The sequence below is a fragment of the Pagrus major genome, chromosome 16, assembly GCF_040436345.1.
Source record: "Pagrus major chromosome 16, Pma_NU_1.0".
Taxonomy (NCBI): domain Eukaryota; kingdom Metazoa; phylum Chordata; class Actinopteri; order Spariformes; family Sparidae; genus Pagrus; species Pagrus major.
Window position 1 is genome coordinate 30,028,443 of NC_133230.1, and position 17,496 is coordinate 30,045,938.

General features: G+C 39.4%; 1 long non-coding RNA gene across 1 annotated transcript; it reads left to right on the plus strand.

Annotated features, from left to right (window-relative positions):
• Positions 1-639: 639 nt before the first annotated feature.
• Positions 640-1,937, plus strand: LOC141010695 (uncharacterized). The gene is made up of 3 exons (XR_012180201.1): positions 640-803; positions 894-974; positions 1,716-1,937. It is a non-coding gene; the product is annotated as an uncharacterized lncRNA (long non-coding RNA).
• Positions 1,938-17,496: the final 15,559 nt, after the last annotated feature.

The window sequence follows — 17,496 nt, forward strand, 5'->3', positions numbered from 1 at the left end:
ATGCTCTATGGGCCCCATAACGCGGAAGTAAACCCGGAAGTCAGAAACTTTTTCGGCGTATGCGCCAGGCGAGCAACTCCGTTGAAATCAACGGCCGCCATTTTTGGTCTGGTATCCATTAATAATAGATCCATGATTTGGACACGGCCTGGCTGTGCTGTGGCTGCGTGCGGCGCTCAGAGATGACATCATCCAGGTCAGAGGTTAGTAGGTCAACCTACAGACCCCGGATGTTGATAACAGGCAACCCCGGACTCAGAGGGGAATAGCACTAGCGTATCATAACAAAATATTGGTGAAATGAACTAGTTTCGCAGCAGATAATGCGTTATATAGAGGCTGCGCTTCGGTGCCCCGATCACTCGCATTATATGGATATACGCGGCGCTCCTGTAGCCAGGTGTAAAAAAACACTCAGCTATAACAAAAGGAAGAGAGACTGTATATTTTCTTATATTATCTTTAATTGTAATGTTCAGTCGCTGAAGTGTTAATTTTCCCATTGCAATTAAATGCACCACACAGTTCACGTAGCCCCACGTGGGGGTACCTAGTCTCAGCAGCCAATCAGAGGCTACGCAAGCCACGCTCAGCCTGTCCTCTCGAAGCAAAGTGCAAAGCGCGCTATTTTTCCCAGTCACTTCCGACTTCAGCCAGAGAAACGAGGGCTGCTGCATGTAAAAGAGGAGAGAAAACAGGGGGAAAACCCAGAGTTTACCTGTGAAAAAGGAAAAAAAAGAGTGGAGCACTTACCCACTGGAGTCCGGAGCTGAGTGACGGAGCAAAGGAGAGGAGTTGCGTCGGTAAGACGAGTCAATTATCCGATAAAAAAAAAACAGCTTGTTGACGCTTACCATCGTCGTCGATGCTAATGCTAGCTCTGTGCCTAATAGGCTAACCACTTGCCTTTCATCTGGAGAGCTGCTACGAAGTCCGACACCGGCGTGCTTCGCCTTGATACACACAGAGCAACGGTGAGAGATGTGCATTTTAGCTGCTCTGGTGCTGTTTTCCCCTTTTATCCCTTGTTTATGCAAGTGCTAAGAGAAAGCATTGGTGATATTAAGGTTATGAGAGTGAACTGAAGTGAAAAATGGTGCAATATTTCTGAACATGTTTACATTGTGGTTATCATTTCATGTTGATGTGAATATATTTAAAGGGGAAGTGTTTACATTTTCTTAATGCCAATTTGAAAGGAAAATGAGTCGTTTCATATGTTGTGATGAATGTTACAATATTTTATTTATGTTACTTCAACTGAGCTTAAAGTTACAAGAGGGTCATTTTTGGTGCATTTCTCTTTCATGAATAGGCCTATATAGTGTAAGAGTAAATTGAGCACACCTCTTTAATACCTCTAAGTCTTTACTCAGAATGTGTACTGTTATTTTATTTGCACATGGTTCTGATATGCTTGTGATACATGATATTTTGAATGTTAATGGTTACTTACCGTAGCTATTATTGAAACCCTGTTCACACGAACAGCAGGTAAATATGTGAGCACTTTAATGTTTAGTTCTCATAAATGATACTTAAGATTTAAGACTGAATGTTGTACAACTAAAACAAAGATTTGAAATTTGAATAGAAATAAAATAATATTCATGTCAGAATTAGATGTAAAGAAGTGCATCTTTTGACAGAATATCCCTAATGATGCATCTGAGAACGAATGGTGTTGAATGGAAATTTTCTGACCCTGTCTATAGGTCAGGTTTTTTTGGAGGACTGAATGTGGTTCAGGACACACTTCCTGCTGAAACCGATGGCGAGCTAAGTACCCTGAAGAAAGTTCAGCACCGAGGAGATCCACGTACACAACTATTCACACAAACATTACACACTGACATTACACTACACGACCAAAGTGCCTTACTTTGATCCTGGGAATCAGATGAACTGCAGTGACTCAAACACACAAACCTGAACAACTTTTTATTTTGTTTATGGCCCCAACGGAGATTTTTTTATTTTCTAGTGTGCACACTACTTTCTTATTTTTCTAAATGTTTGGGTAATTTTGGATCCTGTTAAAAATTATAAGAGTGACTACTCAACTGTTATTCTCGTGTCTGTCTCTTTATTGTTGCTCATACTGTGGCTCCTGTCGAATTTAGTATCTTCTGATTCTGGTCCAGCTTCCATTATTAATTTAATTGGTTATTATACTGTAATTCACTTTTATAATCTTTAAAATTGGTTACACTCCACTGGATCTAATTTCGTCCGAACGACTCCAAATGACACCAAAGTTATCTGGGTGAGTAAATGATCGTATTTTATGCTTGAAATAAGGTCCAGGTTGTAAAAAACGACAATTCCCCTTTAATAATTTGCAGTGAGATTGAACATGAAATGCCTGTGTTTTGCAGAATAGAAGAAAATAATGTTGTTAAGCCAAACTCCCAATACAACAGTGTAAAAATACTGAATTTCAAGTAGAAGTTCTCTGTAGAAAAATGCTACAGTTAAAGTCCATAATTACTACAGCTCACTGTATTGTGGTAAAAGTAGTGTTTTGATCCCTCTGACTGATACATTATTATGTATGACATATTTAGATTTTTAATAGTGAAGCATTAGTGTTGGAACAGCATGTTAAGGTTTTAGCTACTGGAGGTGGAAATTGTTTACACTTTATATGCACTAATTTTAGTCCAGTTGTTTACAACCTAAGTCCCATGCCACGCCAAAAGGCTAGCAGAGAAATTTGAGGGGTGGTGAGGTGATTAATGGGAGAGGAATTACTTTTTTTCTCTAACCTTTGACTTTAGGTGAAATATTTGATTATTTAAACATTTATTGACATGAAACCATGAAAGAAGTTTAGAATGAAAAATCATTTGCGGAGCTGTTAGCAACTCAGACATCAGAAATGTAACCCTGAATACATGAGACAGAAAGGTTTCATATTTAACCATCAAATGTAGCGGGTTAGAAAGTATTACATATTATGTATTACATATATGTAATGTGGTGGAGTGGAACTACAAATTAACATAAAATGGAAATGCACTCGAGAACTACAAGTACCTCAAAAATAGACTTTAATTAGACATTGAGTAAAATAACATTGAACTGATGAGGAATAGTGATCAGTCAGTCACTCCAGCTGTTTGGAACATGGATTATTATTTTTCAGTTTACTACTGCTAACATTGTGTGTTGACAACAAAATCTTGTCACATTTCTTCTGAACAACTGCACTTACCTTGATGGCCATCCACATTTCTGAACTCCATCCATGAAGAATTGCAAAGCTGTCTCTGCTTTGTTGTTTCCTGCTGTGTCCAGATAAAATATCTGTAACAAAGTGTGTGTAGTGGTTCATGTAGTGGTTCAAAACAAAAAATGGTGAACAAGGTTGTGAAAAAAGATTACCTTCCTCGAGAAGCCATCAATTGCTCCATAAATCACAATGTTGTACCTACCAAAAAGTTGATTGTTAGTTGTATGAGCCATTTCCGTGTGACTGCGTGTCTGTATGGGGCCAGTAGGTGTCCTCAGCGCACCACGAAAGGGGAGTCTACATAGGTGGGAGTTATTGTTCCGGGGTCAGGGGTCAGGTGCTGCAAAGGGGAAGAGCACACAGTTTTCGACCGCTCTGTCATGCTGCGGCAGGCGAGTCGCATCGGTAATGGTGCATGGACTTTGTTCACACTAGAAGATGTTTTGGTGAGAAAAATAAACCATGATCGCAAATTAACCGATTCCGAAGTCGTCTGTGTCTCGCAGTGTTCGGCAAACGCGTCAACCTAAGTTCAGCCCTCTATGCAGCCCCTCAGTGGCTTTAAGCACTAGGTTTAGCCTCTACATTAGTCATCACTGATATTACAAGTGAGTGACATCAATTCACAATTGATTAGAAGAAGTTCAGTAGGCAAAAACACACTGGATTAACTTGTGATTTGTGTCGATGTGGACAAGTGACAGAGGAGCAGGAATGGAGTACGTCCGTCTTGCAATGCAAGACAGTTGGACCATTCGAGCTACTACTCCTGCACCATTCACACGCTGCAAAGAACTTTTTACTCTTCTCCATGGAATCCGGTAACCCATTGATCTAAGGGATCCTTTGACTAGCCTGTAGCCAGCATGGGGCAATCTTGCTTTCACTGACCTAACCTTTAAATCTAGAATATGATCAGGGATGTCTGAATACCCTTCTCTGACAGAGAGGTTATGCTCTTGCATTCGTCTGTAAAGGGTAGATCTTGAAATCCCATGGAGATTCGCAAGAGATGTCAGTGGTAACTCTGTACCAAGAAGATTCAGCAGCGTTTGTCTGTCTATGTTGAGGCGGGGTCGCCCCACACTCCCACTCCATTCAACAACAGCCACATCATCAAACAGTGGAGGGGCCGTACTGTAGGGCTGAACAATTTTAGGAAAAGATCTAATTGCGATTTTTCTGGCAGATATTGCGATTTCGATTTGATTCATGATTTCCTTCAAATCAAGCTTCAGTGCAATATTCACAATGTACAGTAACATTAAAACATTAAATGCTATTACTCTAATGCAAGGATGAAAACTAAAGTTAAAAATTGCTTCCAACTGTGGTGCCAGCTGTGGTGCCAGTTTCCACTGTGTAGCGGCAGCCCGCTACACAGTGGAAACTGGCACCGCGTTCAGCGGTAGTTTAGTATTCCACGGTAGTACTGTTGTGTAGGAACTGTGACGTTTTGGCACCGCAAGTACCATGCAACAATAAATGTTTAAATCACAGCCCTATGTTGTATACGCCTCCCTGTAATTCACTCACTCATTAGGTTACTCTGCTCAGGCCGTGACTAGCAGAGACAACCATGTTGCTGCTAATCAGTGTACTTGCAGCAGCAGGGCGTTATAATTCATTACTTGTGTTGTTGTTGTTGTGAACGTACGGCAGGCTGTAGCCAACAATATATAGTGCAATTCATTACTTATGGGAAATGTTTCAAGAGCAACAGGCTATCAACTTACTTCCAAGCAGCACAGCACAAGGGAGAAGTGGGTGTAATGCGGAAGGCGTAGCTGGCGCTGGAGCCAGGTCAAACCAACCAATAGAAACTCTTCTCTCATCTACCAGCGTAGGCCCCGCCATCAAGTGCAGTTGAATTCGCAAGCAAAACTTTAGAACTTGCAAGGGAAGAGGACTGATTTGCAAACAAAACTTTATAGCTCGCAAGCAAAGGTTTTTAACTTGAAAGCAAATAGGACTGATTTATAATCAAAATGGTCGTATGTTTTTACTTACAAACACTAGGTTTGATTGAAGTTGAAGAAATATGCTCTCTCACATTTTTTTTTTCAATTGCAACCTGTTCTGTTTCGATCTCAAAAAAAAAAAATTTGATTGCCACTTACTCTCTTTTGCTCTCAAATCTCTTTTTTGGTTTCAAATCTATTCTATTTGATTGAATAATAAAGGAACAAAATTCTCTCCATAGACACACACACACAGTTTGTCATGGCTTGTTTAACAACTCAACTTTTCTGGTGTACAGACCCAAGTGAGCAGTTGAAAACTTGATAGTGTAATGTGTTGATGTTACCCTGTTTTTAGTAGAGATGGGATTTATGGCTCTTTGAGGGGAGCTGGATCTTGGTGAGCCGTTCCCTTCAAAGAGCCGTTCAAAAAACTGGCTCATTTGACTGATTTTTATATTTATTAAGTTTTAAGAAGCCAGCCTGGTGGTAACTCATTTTATCTTGGAGATAATCACTGGGAGGTATGATGGGGTGAGATTTGGAACAAAATAATACAAAATTAGATATCCCACCAATATCTGAGTTTGAATTATTCTGAAATATTGATTATCACGACACACGACAGACTGACTGTCCTCCTCCTAATTAAGACCGCTGCAGCTGCTCTGCTCTCCGAGGCAGGGGCAGTCACGTGTTTCTGTTTTTTGTTTTTTGTTTTTTTACGCAAAGGCAGCATGCACAACTTAGGTGGCGTCATGCTACATTTGCATATCTAATAAGCACCGTGCAGCTGGGCTGCACTCCTCCCCATGTAACTTTTTTTTCCCTCCTGTTCTCTGTCCCACTCAGGGGAGGAGCAAAGGAGGAGCTTTTGTGTGCATCTGCGTGAAACACACAGTGATAAAAAAAAAAAAGAACGGTTCCCAGCTGCGACTCGGTTCCCATCGTTCATGTTAACGAGCCGTTCAAAGAATCGGTTCGTTCGTGAACGTCGCAACACTAGTTTTTAGTCATGCTGCAGCTTGGATGAACACCTTCGGAGAAGAGATGGTAGACAACCATACATCCTTGCTGTTGGTCGAACCAGGAACAGGATTGACACTTTCTACATTGTTGTGGACAAACAGCTCAACCCCTGCCAAGCCACTAGCTCGTTGGGTGCATTTGACGAACTGTTTAAATCCCACTACGTGTTCAACCTGTCGTACGAATGAGTACCTGGGCCAGCTCTTCACCTTCGTGCAAACAACAGTTTTCAATATTGATGTCATAACAACAAATGAGTCTCCCAGAGTTTGTGAGTTTCGTGCTAAAGTCTTCAACTAAAGTACTTAAATGTTTAAGTGTTTCATTTGTCAAGCTGTGCATGTTCCCTGTCAGTCCTTGATCTCTCATCTAAGACTTGATCACAGTTTTTATCTTAGCACCAGGTTAAAGTTAGTTTGTGCACAAGATCGTTGTAGGTGTCAGTTTTCAACATATTCAGGTTTCAAAAAACATTTAATTTGTTCTCATGAGAAGGATTCTCGTCAAAGTGGAGATGCAGCAAGGCCAGAGTCATTTCAAACTAATTTCCACATGCCCCAAGATACTTCAGAAGTTGCTGGAACAAGTGCCATGCAGAACCCAGAGTCCAAGTGTTTTGAGGACAATGGATCAGGTCAAAGGAACAAAGAAAATACAGAAAATATTTGTGCTTCAATTATTGCTAAACTACAAGGAAGTGGCATAGCAAATAGTGTTGTTTCATCAGTTGTTGGTGATTTGGAAGAACTTGCTAGTGGACTGCACACTCAGGTTAAGCAGCGAGTACTGTCTGCTGTGCCTAAAGATAATCCTGTAAGAGCTACATTGGAAAAAGTTCTGGAGACTTTTGAAAACCCATTTGTTAACTTCAATACTGAAAGTAAAAGATTGAATTATTTCAACAAGAAATGGGGTGTTGTGGAGCCAGTAAAAAAATTCTAGGAATTCGATTTGATACAAGGCAAAATAAACAAACAGGTACTTATGATCAAGTCCCAGTGAACAATACATTTGTTTACATACCAATTTTAGAAATGATAAAATTAATGTGCTGAAATGCTGATATTTGTAAACTGCTTGGGGAAACTTGTAAATCAAGACCTGACAGATACGAAGACTTTTGTGATGGAAGTTATTCTAAGACACATCCATTGTTCTCTAAACACCAGAATTCTTTACAAATCCAGTTGTTCTAGGATGCACGCAATTCTGGGATTTACAGAATCTTTCAGTGGACGTTATTTTTGTTGTTTATGTTTGATAGAAAAAGATGATGCCCAGAATGTTTACAATGAGGATGACCCCAAGATAATCTTGTGTGGAAAGGAACTTTTTGAAATGCACTGCAATGAGTTGCTGTCAGACCCACAGAAGTTATCTGTGTTTGGTTTAAAAAAGAACTCGACTCTTAACAGCCTACAGTTCTTTCATGTTATATGTCATAATTTTTCTTTGGACATTATGCATGACATTCTGGAAGGGGTGGCTCAGTATGAGCTGAAGTTACTGTTGGAATATCTCTTGGAAAATGTTTTATCGAAACCTTGTCTAGAATTTATGCCTTTGACTATGGGTATGTGGAGCGCAAAAATCGACCTACAAGGATTAACTTGGACAGTAGTGGCAATAATATAGGGCTCAATTCCATTTAGACTCTTTGTCTCGTAAGAAACATTGCTCTGCTTTTTGATGACATTGTGCCAGAAGGAAACCGAAACTGGTTTTTTGCTGCTGCTTTTACTGCAGATAATTAGGGCCCGAGCAGGGAACCTGCGAGGTCCCTATTGTTTTTCGAATGATTATTATTATTTTCCTTTGTCCTTAATGATCGCATTTTTCACTGCCTGAATGTGAATGAAAAAAGAATTTTATTTGGCAAACTCATTAGGCTTGGCGAAAAATTTTATAATCTGTTGTTGTTGTGAACGTGCACCACTAGGTGGCGCTATTATCAAGGAAAGTGCGTTTTGGCTAATAACTCCCACATACTTTGTCGCACCTTCAAAAACCTTATATCCACGCGTTCAGTGAATTGTGCTGAATCTCCGGATATAGGTCACGCCCATTTCCGCCTGGCGTTTTTTTTCACTAGCTCGCGAAATGTCGCAAACCTACTTTTTCGAACTCCTCCCAGGCAATTTCACCAATTTGCACCAAACTTTGCACACAGCATCTGTGGACCCTCCTGACAAAGAGTTATTAAAAGAATTTTGATATTCCAAAAAATACTCAAGTTATTAAATAACAACTTCCTGCAGATTTCGTTCCAAACAGGAAGTGTTGCATATCTCCACATTGGTATGTCCAAATGGCATGAAACTCAGGATACTACTTCCCCATGAGCCCCTAAGGCTCTGTGTAATATCTTGGCCCATGACCACTAGGTGGCGCTCTTTAAATTGAAGTATTTTATATCTCCACATTGGTTGCTCCGATTAACACAAAACGTGGTACACTCATTGACACTGCCCTCCTGAGGATAGCTGATGAAGGTGTTATCGATCTGACACTAGGTGGCACTCTGGTGGCAGTTTCCTTTTATATTTGGCACTGTGCCCACACCATAACACTTATGGCTATGAAATTGATAGGGGTGGTATAGACCGGCCCCTGTAACTCACACACCAAAAATGACCAGCAGGGGGCGCTATCATCAACACAAACCGTTTTTGCCTAATAACTCCCACATAATATGGCGCACATTGTTAAACCTTATATCTACGTGTTCCGTGCATAGAGCTGAATTGTGTGATGTAGGCCACGCCCACTTTCTCGCCAGAACTCAATTTGCAAATTCGCCAAATGTCGCAAACCTACTTTTTCAAACTCCTCCCAGGCAATTTCACCAATTTGCACAAAACTTTGCACACAGCATCTGTGGACCCTTCTGACAAAAAGTTATTAAAAGAATTTTGATATGCCAAAGAATACTCAAGTTATTAAATAACAACTTCCTGTGGATTCAGGTCAAAACAGGAAGTGTTGCATATCTCCACATTGGTGTGTCCAAATGACATGAAACTCAGTATACTACTTCCACATGAGCCCCTTATGCTCTGTGCAAAATATTAGCCGATGACCTGGCGCTCTTTAAATTGAAGTATTTTATATCTACACATCGGTTGGTCACATTAACACGAAACTTGGTAGAATTATTGCCAATGCCCTCCTGAGGCCAGGTGACGAAGGTCTTACCCATCCAACACTAGGTGGCGCTCTGGTGGCAATCTAAGTTTATATATGGCACTGTGCCCACACCATAACACTTATGGATATGAAATTCATAGGGGTGGTATAGACTTGCCCCTGTAACTCACACACCAAAAAAGACCACCAGGTGGCGCTATTATCAACAGAAAACCGTTTTTGGCTATCAGTTAAGACATGCGCGCACAATAACGGGGCAATGGGTCCGGGTAAGGAGCACGCCCCGACAGCAGCACGCCCCGACGCGCGTGGCCTGCGAGGGCCCGTTCATCGCTGCTTGCAGCTTTAATTAACATTATATTTTCTCCATCTGTTACACTTGGCATGACTGTACTTCTTAAGCATTTGATAATGGAACATCATGAGTTGTTCAAAGAGCTGTATCCCGATAGAAACCTGATCCTGAAACATCACTTGATGATACACTATCCATCTTGTATCCGAAAAATTGGACCACTAATACATATGTGGAGAATGAGATTTGAGGCAAAACACAGGATTTTCAAAAACGCTCTTAAAAACTTCAAAAACATCACAAAATCTCTTGCAAAAAAAACATCAAATGTCTATTGCGTGTCATTGGGAGACATCACATTCAAAATGTATTAAGTATGGACCTATGAAATCTATTAATGTGGACAATGAGGACTATAGTGATGTGTTGGTCCAAGCTTTGCATGTTGAGTCTGTATCGCAAGACATCCATGCAACTAACTGGGTTACAATCAGTGGGACAGAGTACAGGGCAGGATTAAAGGGGAATTGCCGTTTCCCTCTGAGTCACTCAGAGCGCTCCACTGGATCTAATTTCGTCCGAACGACTCCAAATGACACCAAAGTTATCTGGGTGAGTAAATGATTGTATTTTATGCTAGAAATAAGGTCCAGGTTGTAAAAAACAGCAATTCCCCTTTAATAATTTGCAGTGAGATTGAACATGAAATGCCTGTGTTTTGCAGAATAGAAAAAATAATGTTGTTGACACTGTTATCTGCTTTCTTGTGAACAAGCTTGTGGTTGACCATTTCAATGAACATTTTCATGCTTACAAAGTATTTGAAAGTAATGACAAAGATGTTGTTAAAGCAGACAGTCTTGTGATTTATAAGCCCTTCGACTTACAGAGTGCTTATGGTGGAGATGAGAGCCAATATATTGTGCCATTATTTTCTTTGTAAATGCTTAAGTTGCGCCTGATCTTATTATTGTGCTAATTCCTATGGTGCTGGGAAGTAAGTAATTTTTTGAATAAAAAAAAGATAAAATGTTTGTTTGAATGATTTTATACTTGATCACTGTTGCTGGTCAACACATTTGAACTAATGATGTAACAGTAAAGAGTGTGTGTTTTGTATGTTAACTTTCTGTAGCCTTGCAGGTGACTACAAGAATTTTCAGATTTGGTGTATGGTAGGCTAGTAAACACACAATTACACTTTTAATGTATCGTAAAACAAAACAATGAATGTTAATTAACACACTAGTGAAAGGAAATAACACGATTTTAGGGGATAAAAATACACTTTAATGTGCCATCAAATAACACTGTATGTTAAAAGTTAACACTCACAGTGAAAGGGAATAACACAATTTCTAGTTGAAAGTGCACTTATGTGATGTCATAAAACAACAGCAAGGGTGTCAAATATTTAACACTAATAGAGTTAAAATATTAACACTGTTCAAAGTGTAATTTTGACTCAGAATCCGTGAGAATTATATAAACTCGGAAAAAGTGTGTACAAAAGATAATCACACTCCCCCACAGCAATGGTACATTCCGGGGGATGGGCCAGTGAAACCTGCAGTGCACCTAATTAGCACACCTGTCATCCCCTATATAGTCATAGTCACTTTCCCACACAGCCAGTCCTTTTGTCCCTCAGCACGGTGTGCGTACTTATCTATGTGAGTAATGTCATGAATTGGTGTTCTTGATGTGATTTTTGCTATAGGTTTGTACACATTATGGGAGCTGGTGTTGGGTTTGTTTGATCACATATGTTGGGATGTTGGTTCACTGGGTGCTCTACGGGTTTGATGATTTATGTTTGACTGTCACTTATGATGCATTCACGGTGGTTTTCTAACGAGCACTTTGTTTATAGTGAGAAATATATTTTTACAATTATGAAGTTTCTGTCGAAGTTTCCAGCCTGAGTTTGGTAATCATTATTTGTTTATATCCTTTATAGAAACCACACACCTATTATGCTTTCAATCACAAGCATCAATAAAGAACTTTAATTAAACCTGAACTACTGACTCCTCATGATTCTGAACGATCATCTATGGTGGGTTCGTTTCCCCAAACCGGCAACAGTCAAGAGAGGATAGCCACATTCAGCTATTCCTTTATTTCAAAATGTTAAATTTAACACTGTGTGAGTTGAATTAACACTCACGATTTTGCTGTGTACTGTGTATTTCTACTGTGTATTTCTACTGTGTGTTTCTACTGTGTGCTGTTTATTTCTACTGTGTTCTGTTTATTTCTACTGTGTAATTCTGTGTATTTCTACTGTGTGTTTCTGCTGTGTATTTCAAGTGTGTTTCTGCTGTGTATTTCTGCTGTGTGCTGTGTATTTCGACTGTGTATTTCGACTGTGTGCTGTGCATTTCTACTGTTCATTTCAACTGTGTATTTCTACTGTGTTGTGTATTTCTACTGTGTATTTCAACTGTGTGCTGTGTATTTCTTCTGTGTATTTCTACTGTGTGTCTCTGATGTGTGTTTCTGCTGTGTATTTCTGCTGTGTGCTGTTTATTTCTACTGTGCATTTCTACTGTGTATTTCAACTGTGTGCTGTGTATTTTTTCTGTGTATTTCTACTGTGTATTTTGACTGTGTGATGTCTATTCCTACTGTTTTTCTACTGTGTGCTGTGTACTTCTACTGTATATTTCTACTATGTGCTCTGTATTTCTACTGTGCGATGTGTATTTCTACTCTGTGCTGTGTATTTCTACAGTGTATTTCTACTATGTACTGTGTATTTCTACAGTGTATTTCTACTCTGTGCTGTTTATTTCTACTGTGTATTTCTACTGTGTTGTGTATTTCTACTGTGTATTTCAACTGTGTGTTGTGTATTTCTACTGTGTTTCTGATGTGTTTCTGCTGTGTATTTCTGCTGTGTGCTGTGTATTTCTATTGTGTATTTCTACTGTGTTGTGTATTTCTGCTGTGTATTTCTATTGTGTATTTCTACTGTGTTGTGTATTTCTACTGTGTATTTCAACTGTGTGCTGCTCTACTGTGTTTCTGATGTGTGTTTCTGCTGTGTGCTGTTTATTTCGACTGTGTATTTCGACTGCCGTGCGTTTCTACTGTGTATTTCTACCTTGTGTTGTTTATTTCTACTGTGTGTTTCTTTTTCTTTTCGTTAAGTATTTTTTTGGCATTGTATGGCTTTATTGATAAAACAGCTCAAGAATTGACACGACACAGGGCCGCTGCAGCGAGGACAAAGCCTCTGCACATGGGACGTCCGCTCCACCAACTGAGCCAAACGGCGCCCCTACTGTGTATTTCTACTATGTATTTCTTCTGTGTGCTGTGTATTTTTACTGTGTTTCCACTGTGTGCTGTTTATTTCTACTGTGTATTTCTACTGTCTGCTGTGTTTTTCTAGTGTATTTCTACTGTGTGCTTTCTATGTCTACTGTGTGTTTCTACTGTGTATTTCTGCTGTGTATTTCTACTTTGTGTTGTTTGTTTTCCACTGTATTTTTACTGTGCTTCTACTGAGTATTTCAACTGTCATATTTATTTCTACTGTGTTCTGTGTATTTCTACAGTGTATTTCTACTGTGTGGTGTATTTCTACAGTGTATTTCCACTGTGATGTGTATTTCCACTGTGCATTTCTATTGTGTGCTCTGTATTTCTATAGTGTGCTGTGTATTTCTGTGATGTGTATTTCTACAGTGTATTTCTACTGTGATGTGTATTTCTACAGTGTATTTCGAGTGTGTGCTCTGTATTTCTACTGTGTATTTCTACTATGCGCTGTGTGTTTCTACTGTGTATTTCTACTGTGATGTGTATTTCTACTGTTTGCTGTGTATTTCTACTGTGTATTTCTACTGTGTTTCCACTGTGTGCTTTGTATTTCTACTGTGTGCTGTGCGTTTCTCCTGTTCATTTCAATTGTGTATTCCTGTGTGTTGTGTATTTCGACTGTGTATTTCTAATGTGTATTTCTGATGTATATTTCTGCTGTGTGCTGTGTATTTCGACTGTGTGCTGTGCGTTTCTACTGTTCATTTCAACTGTGTATTTCTACTGTGTGTTGTGTATTTCTAATGTCTATTTCTGATGTGTATTTCTGCTGTGTGCTGTGTATTTCTACTGTGTATTTCTACGGTGTGCTGCGTATTTCTAATGTGTATTTCTACTGTGTGTTTCTACTGTGTATTTCTACGGTGTGCCGTATGTTTCTACTGTGTATTTCTACGATGTGTTGTGTGTTTCTACTGTGTATTTCTACATTGTGTTCATTTCTACTGTGTATTTCTAATGTGTTTTTCCACTGTGTGCTGTTCATTTCTACTGTGTATTTCTACTGTGTGCTTTGTATTTCTACTGTGTATTTCGACTGTGTGCTGTGTTTTCTACTGTTCATTTCAACTGTGTATTTCTATTGTGTGCTGTGTATTTCTACTGTGTATTTCTGCTGTGTGATGTGTATTTCTACTGTGTATTTCTACTGTGTGATGTGTATTTCTACTGTGTGCTCTATATTTCAAGTGTATGTGTACTGTACTGTGTATTTCTAATGTGCGATGTGTATTTCTACTCTGCGCTGTGTATCTCTACAGTGTATTTCTACTATGTACTGTGTATTTCTACAGTGTATTTCTACTGTGTGATGTGTATTTCTAATGTGTGCTCTGTATTTCTACGTCTGTTTCTACTGTGTGATGTGTATTTCTAATGTATTTCTCCTGTGTGATGTGTGTTTCTACAGTGTATTGTACTATGTACTGTGTATTTCTACTGTGTATTTCTACTTTGTGTATTTCTCCTGTGTGATTCGTATTTATACTGTGTGCTGTATATTTCTATATTTCTACTCTGTGATGTGTATTTCTACTGGGTAATGTGTATTTCTACTGTGTATTTCTACTGTGTGATGTGTGTAACCCCCGGTTACTAAAATCCTATTAAAGCCAAATGGGTGACCAATATGAGAAGATAGGGTCTACTGATGGATAAACAATATAACCTCTGGTTATTGTTGACACTATGAACAGAAATTATAAAACAACATATATATCCATTTATTTCTCTCTCTATATATATACATATTTGAGACTCTGGGAATGTGATAATATAGCTTGAGATTTGACTTTGATAGACGTTGGTAACGTCAATAAAGTCAAACACTTGAACTTGCCCAATGTATGGTAAGAAATTTTCATTATGTCCTCACGTCCTTTTCCTCCCTGGGCAGCTAAAGAGACGTACGTGTGTCTGGACAGTGAAGGCATCAGCTACGTGCTAGTAAAAGCCAGATAACCAATCCATTACTCATCCAAAAGACCTGTGGTGGTCACAATTCTGCTGCCATTAGCCAAAGAAAAATTCTTGGTGAGTTGACTGAGATGCTAGTGTGTGATTTCGGTTTGTGTGTGTAAAAAAAAAAAAAAAAAAAAAAAAAATTAGCTACGCGGCTTTCCCGCTAGCTTAGCAACATTAGCATTAGCGCCGCGACTATCGCGCTAGCTATATTAGCGTCATTAGCATTAATCACGTTAGCGTTGTTAGCTTCAGTAGTGACTTCTATTAGCAGCTCAACTTCATAGTGCCCAGTTGTGATGCCACAGAGTGTGTTTATAGACAACTAATCCTTGAATGAGTTGGTGTTGGCATGTTCCATGGCCTGAAGGGGAGAGTGGGGTAAGTAGTGCCAATTTTTACTTAAAGTGGCTTTAAATCAAGGGGATTACAGTAATGCCTCCAACTAAAATATGTACATATAGTTTAGGATGTTGTGCATCCCTGGGAACAGTCACTTTGGATCTTAAATAAACTGTTTGAGAAATATAGCTTTAGAAAAAAAAGTGTTTTTGTGGCACAACTTACCCCCTTTACACTGGGGTAAATTGTGCCATTGATAATTGAAGTAAAACAGATCATTTTAATCTCACAAACGATAATTCTATATAAAAGCAAGACAAATTCAATACAAAATTACTTATTTAACATTTATTTATAGTTTTAACAACATCAAAGGCCACTTTTCTATAACAAGGCCTATACCATCACATGAACACTTAATAGACTCTTACTCTTCACAGATCCAGCCTACTAGGCTTACAACTTAACATCCTACTTGTCAATACTGCAGGGAAATATGAACTTCTGCTCCCTTCTGGCTGTACCACCAAGTTTTGTGGTGTGGGTGGTTTACTTAAAGATAGTTTACGACATCAGAAGACATGGTCAGCTAGCTCTTTCTCCATGTTCTCATTGAAGACTTGTTTGGCGACTGCTGTTCTTTCATAGCCTGGCTTAGTTACTTCTCCTATTTTTTTTTCTTATCCATATATCTTTTTATTTTCATCCTACAGATCTTCATCTCCTTTCCAACCTGACGTATGGTCTTCCTCTGTTGCACCTCTTTCACTGCTCTTTCCAACTCCTCAAGAGGAGTTACCAGAAACCCTGTCTGTCTTCCGTTTGTATTTGTGTGGCATGATGGATTTTGGTCTAAAATTAAAAATGTCACATAGATTTAGTGATCAAATGTAAGAATACAATGTACAATAACAATAAAATACAATAAAGTAATATATAGTAAATAATCATAAGTTGGAAATCAGAGCCGGGCCGGGGGCAGGGCACATGACCGGGCCCTTTAAACCCAAATAATAAAGCTCATCATAACATCATTTTACAACATACACATGCCCGCAACAGCGGGGCTTACAAGCTTCAGCACCACGGAGAGCAACTATGTCATTTTGAAGTCCATCAAACGGACATGAAGTATAACAAACCAAGAGAACAACAAAAACATTAGGCTACATGGCCCCTAATAATAAAACAACACAAATTCAAAGCAGTTCAGCACCACGGATAGCGACCACATCATTTTGACACCCACTTTAAGTATTTCAACTAATGAGAGCACAGTAGGCTACTAGCCTATATCAATAGCTATAAAGTTTAGTAAAACTGGCTCAGTGGCCCACATGTTCACGTACAAACACAATTTCAATATGAAGTACTATAGGCCTACTCACCACTATTGGAAGGGCATATTACGAGCCTTGCGCTCCTCGAACTCGTCCACGATGCTCTGTATGTCCATAGGAAGAGTCAAAAATAAAAGGAGGGCGGTGCAAACCTCACTGAATGTATAAGTTACTGCTGAGTGGTTGACAAGGAGTATTTTTGCCAGATCCGCAACAGACTTTTGCTTTGGTATCTGGTCCCTGAAAGAGGTTCTAAAACAAAGCAGCTGGCCAGGGAAGCTGGGGCCCATGTCCCGACTGTAGTGCTCACTAAGCCGCTGGGCAGCTTGGTGTAACTCCTCATCTCCTGCTTGCAGCAGTGTGTTGGGGTGAATTGCCTCAAACATATTCACAGTTCTATTTAAGCTGGTCAATCTTTGGGGCAGTTGCTTGATGATAATATCAAGACAAGCATTGAAAACATTCACCCGAAAGTTGCTCTCTGCGTCAGTGAGGCGACTGTCTTCAGAAAGTTCATCAAAGTGACGCCTAACTTTTCTGGCCCTGGTTGCTTCAAACTGCGTTTGAGTTCCCCATTTTGTAGCTAGAGCAAGAGTGGCAGACTTAGCCTCATCAAATTGCTCCCTAAACTCCATCAAAACACTGATGGCGTTTTGCAGAAGAGTAGATGCTTTCAGAATATCCGCGTCCTTAGCTTGCAGTAACTGTGAGGCAGCGTTTATACATTCAAGAATCTTGGTTTGCATGTTGACTAAAAATATGAAAGAAAATTTGCTTATGGCATTCTTGAGCGCACTTGCTTCACCACGCTCATCTTTTTTGTCACTGGTCAGGGATATTTTGACGAGGGCTTTTATA